The sequence below is a fragment of the Babylonia areolata genome, chromosome 13, assembly GCF_041734735.1.
Source record: "Babylonia areolata isolate BAREFJ2019XMU chromosome 13, ASM4173473v1, whole genome shotgun sequence".
NCBI lineage: Eukaryota > Metazoa > Mollusca > Gastropoda > Neogastropoda > Buccinidae > Babylonia > Babylonia areolata.
Window position 1 is genome coordinate 14,979,114 of NC_134888.1, and position 12,118 is coordinate 14,991,231.

At 40.5% G+C, this 12,118-nt stretch overlaps 1 long non-coding RNA gene across 2 annotated transcripts in view; it reads right to left on the reverse strand.

The window, feature by feature from the left end:
• Positions 1-5,028: 5,028 nt before the first annotated feature.
• The window catches only part of LOC143288843 (uncharacterized), a 12,146-nt gene continuing 5,056 nt past the window's right edge, over positions 5,029-12,118 (reverse strand). Inside the window, exons 4-5 of one of the 2 annotated variants that reach the window (XR_013056146.1) lie at positions 11,503-11,600; positions 5,029-6,077 (exon numbers count right to left, since the gene is read on the reverse strand). This is a non-coding gene — a long non-coding RNA (uncharacterized LOC143288843). Of the gene's footprint in view, positions 6,078-11,502; positions 11,601-12,118 lie in introns of those variants that run through there. The other variant, XR_013056145.1, reaches the window with a different exon arrangement.

Genomic DNA, 12,118 nt, shown 5'->3' on the forward strand with positions numbered 1-12,118 from the left:
TGGGGCCAGGGTTTGTCTCAGTCTCCACTAAAAATCAGCCTGCGCAGCGACAACACTGCGTGCTCCACGCAAAAGGCGGAAACAAGCACTGGCACGTGCACTGCCAGCTGACAATAACTGCCACTGCCACTGACACACAGGACATCTTCTGCACATGACCTAGTTATTCTTGCATGTCCTTCATTGCTTAACCATGCACCGTCCAAAGACAACATTGACCATACATTGCATAAAATACTGTTGATCAGTGCGACGATGATGCAAGAAGACGCGAAAGCGACAATAACATCAGTCGTCGAGATACATGCCCGAGTATCACTGTCATCGCTCACCTGTTGTTCTTGTGAAAAGTCACGGTACACATTTTGCAAACCTTGCGTTTTTCCACAAAAGAACCGATAGCAGCCCTCCAAGTCATCAGGTCTACCATTTTTTCTGTATTACCTTTGCACTATTCTTTTGCAAAACAGTTGCACACAATTCTGGGATGGAACAGTCCTTCGCCACTCTCCAAAGCGCAAAATTCTCTGCACCTGTTGGCATGAGCTGCTGCCTGGCCGCCATTACCCGTCATGCCCCTCTCTTTCAGAGAGAGAGGGACACGGACATTGTTTTACTGCCATTGACAATATTATCCTTTGGAAAGGGGGACAATGTATGAACAAAAGAATAACGGGGTGTACACACACACACACACACACACACACACACACACACACACACAAACACACACACACACAGAAAGAGAAAGAATAGGACAGAGTGAGTGAGAAAGAGAGAGAGACAGAGGGAATCCAAAACGTAAATAGAACAGGAAAACAAGAACAACAACAAAATAAAACCCAATATAGGCTATAGGCTTAGGTTTCATTGTGTGTTTGTGTGTGTGTGTGTGTGTGTGTGTGTGTGTTCGTTCTTTAGTTTAGCGTCTTTTCACTATCAGTGATATTAGACGTTAAAAAAAAAAGGGGGGGGGGGGGGGCATTGGGGGAGGAAGGTGGTGGTGGTGGTGGTTGTGGGGGTGGGGTGGGGTGGGGGGGGGGGGGTGGGGGGGGGGGCGGGAAGAGGAAAACAGAAAAAAGGTAAACTAGAAAACTACCGTAAAATGTATAACTAACATGCAATTACATTTAACAGTAACAATTCAATAATAATAATGATAATATTCAGAAACCATCAACATAATTCTGAAGTGCATTAAAGGAATGTAGAAATAGGGCTATCAACTAATGCCTGTGAAAGTTTGACCATAAGAACCTCGTCAGAAATAACTTTACAAAAATCATCTGCAGAATTATTATTCTCTTTGAAATACTTGGGCAAGAAGGTACGTAACTGCTGGCAGTGAAACAAACAATGAGGCAAGCTGAACTGCTTACCACAGATGCATGTAACATTTTTACTATCCTTTATCTTCAGCGCATCAAGTTTTATACGGAAGAAAGTAGAGGTTATTAATCTTGTATAGCAAGCTGATGGATTCGGTATCTTTTCTTTAATAATATTCTCTGGGAATAATGTTCCTTTATGGTTTAAAAACTTTAACTTCCATCGGTTATGAAATCGACCCCATGCTGATTTTTCTAACAAAGTGTATGCCTCTTTTACGGAGAAACGGACATGTATTTTTGTCGATTTTTCTGAATCTTGTGCTCCTCTTTTAGCTGCTTTATCAGCAGTTTCATTGCCATTAATTCCCACATGAGAAGGCACCCAACAAAAACTGACCTCAGTCCCTTTAATCCTTAAACAATGTACCAAATGATTTGCCTCAATAACTAAGTCAGGTCTTGTTTCAAGGCTGAATAATTCTAGAGCATAAAGTACTGATTTGGAATTAACAAAGAATGCTATTTTCGAGAAAACTATTTGATGGCTCACTAAGTAGTTCAGAGCTTGTATAACAGCAATTAGCTCAGCTGTGAATATGCAAAGATGTTTTCCAAAAAAAGTAAGATTTTTCAACTTTAAAGGCAGGGATATAGAAATCCGCATCAGCGTTTTTGTCACCAAGAACAGATCCATCTGCTATATGAATTCTAGTAGTACTTGTCGTGATATTGATGTTTTCTTCCTTTTTTGTTTCAGAATAAGTGATATCAAAATCCGCTTTCAACATTTCCCTAAAAGGAACAGGAGAATGATGTGGTTTTGCAGCTAAGTCTTTCATGTTAACATTAGATTCTTTTAACAGATTTGAAATGTAAGTTACAACTGTTTCTTGTGAGGAAATGACTTTAGCTCTTTTAGGAAAATCAATGTCAGATCTTCCTTGCTAACTCACGATGTTCATTTAAGGGAAGCATTCCGGCTGTTTTGTATGTTTCCTGATTGGATGCATGAGAGGGCACTCCGAGGGCAATTTTGATGGCCTTACAGTCTACACTTTGAATCTTTTGCAATAGATATTTAGGTGCACTGAAAAATATTTCTTGTGCATAGGTTATCTTAGATCTTACAAGGGCCATGGCAAGATGAATCAATGTTTTTGTATCCATTCCCCAGAGTAAGCGGCTTAGAATTTTCATAAAATTGATACTTTTCCTTGCCTTTGTTAAGATGTAATCAAAGTGAATGTTCCATGTCAGCTTTGAAGTAAGATAAACACCTAAAAACGTCACTACCTGTTTATAATCAATGACGTCACCAAGTAATTTAAAAATGGGTGTGCTAGATGGGTTACCACCTGAATTAAACAACATCATACATGTTTTTTAAGTCGACAAAGCTAGACCATTTTCAAACATATAGTTACCAATGTTATCAAGATCAGACTGATACAAACGACGTATGTAATTCTGTGCTCTTTGTGGGGTTGACTTTTTTAGATTGACACCCATCTACATACATATATTATCAGCATACTGTACTAAAACTACACGATTTGACAATGCCTTTGGTAGATCCTGAATAAGAATATCAAAGAGAATAGGGGCTATAACTGAGCCCTGTGGAATTCCCATGTCAAGTTTATGTGGCAAAGAATAATGTGTTCCCACCCTTGCTTGAATAATTCTATTAGATAAAAAGCTTTTTATATACCCATATAGATTACCAGATATTCCAACTGATTTCAGTTTGAATAACAGACGTTTGTGCCAAACCTGATCGTAGGCTTTTTTTTACGTCAAAAAACGTTGCTAGGACACTTTTTCTGCGGGCAAACTGATGTTTTATTTGAGTTGTAATCTTTACTAGGTGTTCGACCGTTGATCTTCCTTTTCTAAATCCAGCCTGGTTCACTGGAATGATATTGTATTTTTCGCAGTAAGTTATTATTCTAAACAGGACTATTTTTTCCATCAATTTACTGACATGCGAGGTCAAAGCAATAGGCCTGTAGCTATTTTTATTACGTTTAGGTTTTCCTGCTTTTAAAACCGGTACAACTATTGATGTTTTCCATATCTGTGGTACAGTTCCAGATGTCCAACATTTCTGATATATTTTGTGTAGGAAAACGATACAATTTTTGGGGATGTGTTTTAGCATCACATTCGATAGTGCATCGATGCCAACTGAACTTTTTTTTATTGCTAAGGGAAGCTATAGCGGTTTGTAACTCCTCATATGTAATAGGAGAATTAAACTACAAGTCATTTTGCGGAATAGGATCACTGTATAAAGCACTATTTTCTTCCCTGTCTCTGTGTGTTTTACACGCAGGTGATAAGCCTTCGTATTTGCTATTTTTCGCAAACATTTCAACAAAGATTTCTGCCTTTTCCTGATCTGATAGAAACTTGTTTTGTGAGTCATTTGATATTGGGCAACTTGGTAACTTTATTCCATTTTTCATTTCTTTCATTTTTGTCCAAACTTTATTAAAGTCTTTATGATCTGAAATTTCTTGTGAACAAAATGATGACCAATGATTTTTTTTTTAGCTTGGGCTACAATCATATTACTCTGAGTGTTTGCTTTTTTCATTTCTTTGTGGTTTGGGGGCTTACTGTCCGCGAGGTAGTTCTTAAACGTTTCTTTCTTGTAATTAACTGCCTTTTCACATGCATCATTCCACCAGACATTACCTGAACGGTCACCTGACTTCACAACCTTTACTTTTGGGATCGACATATCAGCTGCCGATAACACAGCTTCTGTAAAATTTGAATACATTACATCTACACTCTCATTCTCAAGTTTTTCAAAATCGTGAGAGGTAAGAATGTTTTGAAATAAATCCCAATTTGCATTTTTATATTTATACTTTGGAATTATGTCGACGTTATTATCAGGCTGGTTATCATCATCAGCGATTGTAATGATGATAGGCACATGGTCGCTTCCCAATGTGTCTTTATGTGTTTCCCAGGTACATGATGGGACTAGCTCTGGGGATATTAGTGTCAGGTCAATTGTTGTTGGTCTGTATTTCGAGACGTCAGGAATTCTAGTAACACTACCATCATTCATAAGATAAAAGGGGCTGTCAGTGATGTTTTCTATTAACCGATTGCTTGTCACAGTTTTACAGTCCTTTTCCCAGAATGGAGCGTGAGCATTGAAATCACCCGCTATTACCCATTTACCAGGCTGTTGTTCTTGTAATGTTCTAAGCCACTCAGTATTTCGATCGTTTGGACCTTTCGGAAGATAAACGGAAAGTGTGTGTGTGTGTGTGTGTGTGTGTGTGTGTGTGTGTGTGTGTGTGTGTGTGTGTGTGTGTGTGTGTGTGTGTGTGTGTGTGTGTGTGTGTGTGTGTGTGTATGTGTGTGTGTGTGTATCTGTGTGTCTGTATGTGTGTGTCTTTGCGTCTTCGCGATGCTATTTTTGTTTTGCTGAAAACCAAGCCTTTTGTGGCTTTGTCTCTGAATTTATTCAATCAAGAATGGTACATATTTTATCATCATAGGCAGTTATATTCCCTTCCCAAAATAGAACAAGGAAAGGTAAGGTATGTAGTGTAATGCAATATTTTACAGAACAGTACAGTTCAGTGCAATGTAGTGCAGTGCAGAGCACCACAGCACAGGAAAGCATAGCATATCCAAGTACATCACAACACAACTCGACACGACATGATACGACACGACTGGACACTACACAACACATCACGATAGAAAACTTTAAAATGAATGAAACTGAGTGTTGTCAGAAAACACCAAGCCCCTCATTCCAATGAAGAGCAGACTTAACAACACGCATACAATGCGGTATTTTCCTGTAAAGAAATAGACACAAAACAATACAAAATGAGCAACACACGTAACTCTTTCTGGGCGACTCATACAAGGCAGAAAACAGTTTGCATTTGGAGAAAGTCTTTATTCATCTTTGAAGAGCTTTTATTTGGAGATTGCACACACACTAATACTTGCTCTAGCAGCGGTAAATATACGTTTACGCAAAAAGCAAAAGAAAAGAAATGTATGGCTTATCATGCGTTGGTGATGCCCAAAGAATACCCTTTAAAATGTGAAACATAATTATAGTTAAAGTGTTAACAACTAAAGTTATAGATCTTTTAAGTGAATTAACCATTTTGGAATTTGAGCATAACGGAGCAATTTATTCTGATTGTAGTCTGTTGATTGTGGGTCTTGGCTTCAGTTCTTGCCAGAGAACAACTGAAATAGTAACACAAAAAGGCAAGAAACATTTGGTTCTGTCATACTGACAAGAAAAAACAACATTGAAACAGACCCCAACAAAGGGGAAATGGTAAAAAAAATTAAACGTACAACTAGTTGATAAATCACTCAAAAACAGAAAAGACCAAAAACTTTGTCGTGATAATTGAGTAAGTATGCACAAAAGAGAATATTTGATTTTTATTTATTTATAGGAGAACATGCATATTATAACAGAGAAATACATTTCCTTCAAAACCTTCTCAACCCATTTGAAGTAACACAAACTGTTCAATGTTAGCAGCAGAACAAGAAAATAAGCACTTGGAATGGAGTTTTGCATAGGCTAAAGCATGCTAAATTTGACTAAATGATTATTGTTGAATAAAAAATGTTTTTTCCTTGCTTTGCAAGATCTGGGTCCAATGATCGTCATCGTTTTGCTTCTTCTTGCGCTGGGGATTTTGCAGGCTGCGAAGTCAGGTATCCTGTGATCACTGTGGACTGAAATGTAGTATTATGTTATGCCATTGTGGTCTGAAACGTAAAACGTAATATCATGTCATGTCATGTCATTCTTGTCAGCAATGTTTTATAACGTCACACTTATGTTCTGTGGTATTAAATGTTACGTCACTGTTGTATGCAATGGAATGCGTAATGCCTCTGTCATCAGCGATGCAATATATCACTTTGGTCTGTAATGTACCACAACTTAATGTTACTGTGCTCTGTAATGTATATCATGTCACAGCATATAAACCGAGTGCGTAACCTATTTTAGCCCAAATTGCTGAGAAATCATACGGAATGTACAATCAAAGTACCACGAAACGCCATCGAAATGTGGAAATAAATGTGCTTGCAAATTCACTTCTCACGAAGAGCCACTGTTCCTGGCCTGTACTTGTGGGGTTTCCTTACTCCACCTGTAGATCGGTCAAGTGCAGTCTGTTTTGAACGTTTCCTCTTAACAATGAATAAAACAAAGAAAATGACAAGACATTTCGGTTACTAAAACTGATTCTTGTATTTTTTTTTTATGTCTCCACGTAATAGTACAAGTACGTCATAGTTTAAGCAGTTTTTGTGGGCTTTTTGTGTTTCCGCTTAATATTGTTTGATACTTAGAATATCATATCATAATTTGATATTCCTTATGCACATGCATCGGCCTAACCTCCAACCACCACCACCACCACCTCTCCTTCGTTCTGGCTGATCTGGGAGCATCACTCAATCAGGATGTGAAATTCGATCCCGTTGTCAAGATATTTTTTTTAAAATGTGCACCGTTGTCAACTCACTTTTGAAAATGTTCCCCATTGTCAAGACACTTTTATAACCTGCACTCCTGAAGAGCTGCTCTGACACTGATTTATCTCCGAGTATCATTACAACATGATTATATAAGAAATAGAATGATATCACAAAGGAAAAGAAAACGTCATCGGCTGTGATTTGGACGCCTTTCATTCATGGTAAGTTTTCTTTCTTTTTGTGTCTCAAAATAGTATTATTTGATGCTTTTGATAATTTTTTTTCTGCTTTTGATACGCAGTGGCCTGCGCCACATGTGGCAAACTGGCATATGCGACACGAAAAGATATGTTAAGGCGGTCAACCCACAGAAACGTTTAAAGGCGGGGTTTATACCCCACTGCACTCTGTGATGCAGGAAAAGTTTGACGAATTGACTCTGACTGTGTTCCCCAAAGTGATGTTTGACAAGGACGACTGTCCCCGTACCACACGTTCTGACACAATGTACACCTATAGATAGTTCTCGCTCTGTCTCTCGTCACCAACATACCTAATTTCAGAGCCCAAATGTTTCGTAAGTGACGGGGGCCGAAGAAGTTTTTGATGAAATGGATAAGCTGTGTGGACGCGTAGACACAGACAGGGGTCCCAACCGTGTGCACAATCCATTTCAGTCTAGTCTATCAATGACAGACTGGACAATTTCCTCCATGACCTTCCTTTACTTGGGTTCAATTCCTTCAAGTGTGATCATGAAACCATATCTGATACTGTGGTTTGTTGTTCTGGTGGTATTGACTGAGAAGAAGAAGTGCAGATAAAGAAGAATGGTTTGCAATGAGTGAATGCTTTCCAGCCAATCGGTCCTTGTTTCAAGCTTTTAACTGGCGCAATACGTCATTCACCAAGTCGACCACGTTAGAATTCTGGAACACTCGCCCTTTTTATTCCAGTTTGCCTCTCAGATTCCATCAGATGAGCTGTGGACAAGCTCTCAATCGAGTCAACAACTGTGTAGCTTTACTCTGCATCATCTTCAGGACACTTAGCACAGCTTCATATTTCAAAGGATCCACAGTCTGTGATGAAGGGGGAAGAGGAGGTGTGGACTGATCCACCTCTTGAACCGTGTTGGAGCTCTTGAGGATGACGACAGAGTCCTCCATCACCACGGTTCCCAAAGGACGTTCTTTCAATTGTTTAGTTTAGGCCAGTATGGATAGGCTGATACCACAGTGTTTGGTCATACTTATTCGTAGATGACCAGGCATTTCCTGTTAGAGGTCGCGATCAACAAATAACACTAAGGCCATGAAGTCGCGTCTTTAAGAGCCCCCTGAACATACTTAAGCTTCCCAAGGTACACCTGTTTCACCAAATGGCTGACCTGAGATGTATCCCGCGGATCTTCTAAACGCAACCGTATACTTCGCGTTCAGGCTGATGGTCTGGTGCTCCATATTCTTTCCAAACAGGTTTTAAACGATGGACGTCACCCTCATTTTCCTTTTGGTAAAGAAACAAAAACAAAACAAAACAATGACAAGTTTATCACCATCTCAAACGTTTCGTTTGTAAAATCGACTATGATCAACAATCACTTCTTCGTCTCTCCTTCCTCTGTGTGCCAGGCCGTAGGCATGCTCTCCACAAACGTCACCAGCCCAATCCCTCTTTGCCGATCATACATAGGCTGCCTGCCATTCGCAATAGCACCGTTAGAACTCTTCCGGCACAGTTGTTGTCATCTCTTCCACTTGATTAACGAATCATTCCAGGAAATACGTTTTTCCATTTCCCGCTATCATGCAGGTGAAGGGATGCTCAGATCCATTCTCTCTCTCTCTCTCTCTCTCTCTCTCTCTCTCTCTCTCTCTCTCCCTGTGACTGGTCTTTCTCTCTGTCTGTCTGTGACTGGACTATGCTGTCCATATCTATTTTGTCTCTGGTGTTTCATTTATTTGGTTGTATCCATTCCTGCCTGTTAAAGATTCTATTCTGCTTGTTTGTTCTTGTATGTGTATTTTCTTCTGTGGCTTTTCTCCTTGTGCTTTCTGTCATTGTATCCTGGGGTTCATCACCGTTTTTCTGACTTCATCTTCAGATCTGCAGCTTGTTTGCTGCTTTCTTGGACTTATTCTTCCACCATGCTGATTCATCTTCTTCTTCCTCTGGTTCTTCCGTTTGTCTTTGCTGAGTGTCCTCTTTTCATCCTGGTCAGTCATTCCGTCCGACTCCTCTTCTGTAGTCTTCTTCAAGCTTGACTTGACTTGACTTGACTTGACTTGACTTGATCCACGGTTGAGACCGGTGGTCTGTTCGTGGTTCCTCTGAAAACTCTGTTATTTGGTGATCGTCATGCGTGGCCAGCAAAAGACTGATTTTAACTTTGGCACTTTGGTTCGTACAGGCTAGGCAGGTGTCTCCAATGATTGTCCAGTCGACTCTTGAAGGCGCTGGTTGTTGTTGCTGTCACAAACTCCTCAGGGAGACCATTCCATGTCGCTTGGTGGAAGGCACCTCGAATCTATCTCAATATGATAAAGAAAGCACCACCTCAACATTAACCATCGTCATTATGTGACAGATTTAAAAGAATTAAGGCCAGATTCATGATCAAAAATCAAGGATCAAAGTTCAAATAGCTCATCAAACAATACTAAGCTGAATCACACACACACACACACACACACACACACAAATTTTTTTTTTTTCAACAGCTAAAACTGTGACGTGATTGATTTATTACATACCTGTTATGCCATACTAATACCATGATGTGGAGACACAAAAAAGAATATTTTCATAAAGTAGTTTACACTATGACGTACTGAGATGATGACGTAGTTAGACTTGTGTTAGCTTATACTGTGACATACTGTGACATACACGTGTCATTATAAACTAATACTGTGACATACTTGGATGTGGACACATGAAAAAAAGAAACAAAAAAATAAAGCAGTAAAATTTACTCTATGACGTACTTTGACCATAACGTACGTCTTAGGCCAGAAACCAAGGTCCTAAAATGGGGGACTATCCGGCCCTCACTATACTACTACTTGGCATTAGCCAAGGGCAGTTACCCTACCTCTTTCTTTGCGCAGACATTTTTCATGAAATGGAGAGAGAGAGTGAGTGAGTGAGTGAGTGAGAGAGAGAGAGAGAGAGAGAGAGAGAGAGAGAGAGAGAGAGATGATTTTAAGGGCATGACGTATTACATCAGCTATGGGATGTTCTCCTGCCTCTTACATTGCACTGACATTCCTTATGATTCTGGATGAACTGAGACCAACAACTACAACAAAGACACACACACACACACACACATACACACACACACACACACACACACACGTTTCAAGTTTTAATTATCCTTTTACTACTATTAGAGTATGGATGATTACTAGCAAACAATGATTTCATGCCCAGAACAAACATTACCAAATACACAACAATGACCAGCCGCCGTGGCGAAGTGGTTAGCGTCGCGGACTAAAGGCTGGGAGGACGTGGGTTCGAATCCCAGCGAAGGTGGGTTTTTCGGCCCGTGACCGGCTCCTACCCAGAGTTGAGTGTTCTGTGGGCTTAAATGGGGAGACTGGGACCACACAGTCGAGTGTCATCCACTTCAGGGATGCGTCTTTGAGTGTGTTGCTTTAATTACCTGACCAACACTGCAAGTGTCTGTATCTCTCCGGCCTGGTTAACACCGGGATATCATTATGACAGGAAGCGTAGAGTACAGCCTTGTCACGCAATCCCAAACCAAAATGGACCTCCATAGCAACATCGTCATCGTCAACCCTCCTCCTTCATCATCATCAATATAAACAAAACAGTCTCAAAGTCTGTGGCCTTTCATGCCCTGCTCTCATGGTGACCTCAGTTTCGATACCCCTCAACTTCCGTGCTTGGGGTGAGTCCTGTCAATGTCTTCACTGTCGGCAGATTCATGGGGAGCTGCTGTTTGAGGGACGTGGTGGCGGTCTCCACTCTGGGAGGGACGCTCACTCAGTCTGGCTCCGTGACTAAGCCATTATTGTCATTTGTAGGGGGCTTAGTAGGTGGTGTCCTAAGTACGTTGAATCTGAACAGGCACCACTGAACACAACCGAAGTGACTCAGCAGCAGTGCAGGGTCTCCTCTGGTGTGTGGCCTCCTAGCGAGTTAACATCGATGGTTCCCTGCGGACTGCCGACGCTGGAACTGTGACGGACGAACCCGGGTGTGGCCGTATACGGAGGAATCTAAATGAGCGGCGTGGGAGTAATGCTAATGAAATGGTGCAGATGACGGGGCAGCAAAAAAACAACAACAAAAAGCAAACAAACAAACACACAAAAAAGCATACAAACAAAATTCAAACCAACTAACAAAAAAACAACAACAAAACACAACAATGTCACATAAAATTGAGAAAACACCAGTTGTCTTTTAACCATCCCAGAAACGCAAATGGGAAATGGGAATGTAGTGCCCACAGAAAACACACACACAGAAAAAAAACACACACACGGAGTCATGCACACAAGCAGACAAAAACACACATATATCCCCAAACACGCACACATATATGCACAAAAAGCAAAAACGAAAAGAAAAGGGACACTATAATTATGGTTACTGGCACCAATACAGAAACATAGCCAGAAGAGCCTACCTGCCTTCCGCTGTGTCAAGGGCATGGTTTATGGCATCAGCTATGGGGTGTTCTCCTGCCTCTTGCTTTTCACGGATATTCTTCATGAACTGGTTGATCTGGAAGCAACACCAATAACACGAAAGATGAAGCATGACAAATCAATTAGTTTCACAAGACATGGTGTATGTGGTCTGGGTACAAAACACGCCTTTGGAAAATCACACACACACACACACACACACGCACACACACACACACACACACACACACACACACACACACACACACCGGAAATATATTTGTTACAAACGCTATGATCTGAGAGGAACGTCAACACAGAAGACGAGACATAGCAAATTAGATAGAGACACAAGATATGGTGTCTGTGTTCTGGGAATATAATACGTCTTTGATAACTCACACACCCATAAACACACACACACACACATAACACACACCTCCTACTGGAGTAAAGAGGATTACTATCATATAATGACTTCATTGAACAAACATTACCAAATACACAACAATGTCAACATAGAATTAAGAAAACACAAATGTCTTTTAGTCCCCCTTAAAAAAGCACACGCTGAGGTCACAAGCAAATAAAGGGACCACTTCCACTGAAGCACGA